The 1,393-nt window shown below is 38.5% G+C and overlaps 1 non-coding gene across 1 annotated transcript; it reads left to right on the forward strand.

Annotated features, from left to right (window-relative positions):
- Positions 1-825: 825 nt before the first annotated feature.
- On the forward strand, positions 826-966 carry LOC120365411 (U4 spliceosomal RNA). The gene has a single exon (XR_005580358.1). It is a non-coding gene; the product is annotated as a U4 spliceosomal RNA (small nuclear RNA).
- The last annotated feature ends 427 nt before the right edge of the window (positions 967-1,393 follow it).

Raw genomic sequence — 1,393 nt, forward strand, 5'->3', positions numbered from 1 at the left:
ATTCAGACTCTGAAAGGTGCTGCCTAAGTCTCCCAGGCAGGGAGCTGTGTCCAGGCGTCAGGTTTTGCTGGTGCTGCTTCTGGACATTTCAGGAGGTTAGAAGGGTCACACTCCAAAGCCACTAATGTCTGAAGTGCTTGGAGGGGCCGATATGCAGGAGATTTAAACATTAAAAAGTATCTAAAAGTAGAACTATCATTTCATCTAGCAATCCCACTGCTGAGTACTGACCCAGAGGAAAAGAAGTCATTATTTGAAAAAGATTCTTGCACACACATGTTTAGAGCAGCACAATTTAAAATTGCAAAATCGTGGAACCAACCGAAATGCCCCACAATCAATGAGTGGATAAAGAAACTATTTTATATAAATGTGTGTGTGTGTGTGTGTGTGTATATATGTATATATACATACATATATATATATACATACATATATATACATACATATATATATACATATATATATACATACATATATATATATACATACATATATATATATATATATATATATATATATATATATATATATCTCCGTGGTTTTATGCTCAGGTCTAGATCATATATATATGATGGAATACTATGCATCCATAAAAAGAATAAGTTAACAGCATTTTCAGTGACCTGGATGAAACTGGAGACTATTATTCTGAGTGAAGTAACTCAGGAATGGAAAAACCAGACATTGTATGTTCTCACTGATGTGTGGGAGCTAAGCTATGAGGACACAGAGGCATAAGAATGATACAATGGACTTCGGAGACTTGAGGGGAAGAACGGGAAGGAGTCAAGGAATAAAAGACTCCAGATAAGGTGCAGTGTAAGCGTTGCACAGTGGCGGTATCGTAGCCAATGAGGTTTATCCGAGGCGCAATGATTGCTAAGTGAAAACTTTTCCCAATGCCCCGCCGTGACGACCTGCAATACAGTTGACACTGGCTATTTTTGACAGTCTCTACGAAGGCTGATAAATAAATAAATAAATAAATAAATAGGGTGCGGTGTATACTGCTCAGGAGATGGGCGCGCCAGATCTTAAGGATCACCGCTAAAGAATTTCCTCATGTAACCAAACACCACCTGTACCCCAACAACTTATGGAAAAATAAAATAAAATAAATATAAGTAAGTAAATGCAAGCTACACCCGCTTTGAGATTCAGTGGCTCACTTACCCTGTCTGTGTCTGGGGGTCCCCAAGTGGAGAGCGTTGCTTGCACAGGCTTTTTAATTTCTGGGGAAATTAAAGTATACGAATGTGTATGTGTATGTATATACCTATGTAACATGTGCAGACCTTGCAGGATTGTTACATAGATATACACATATACACATGCCACGGTTGTTTGCTGCCTCCATCCCCCCATCACATACATTAGGTATTTCTCCCAA

Source organism: Saimiri boliviensis, chromosome 1 (assembly GCF_048565385.1).
Source record: "Saimiri boliviensis isolate mSaiBol1 chromosome 1, mSaiBol1.pri, whole genome shotgun sequence".
Taxonomy (NCBI): domain Eukaryota; kingdom Metazoa; phylum Chordata; class Mammalia; order Primates; family Cebidae; genus Saimiri; species Saimiri boliviensis.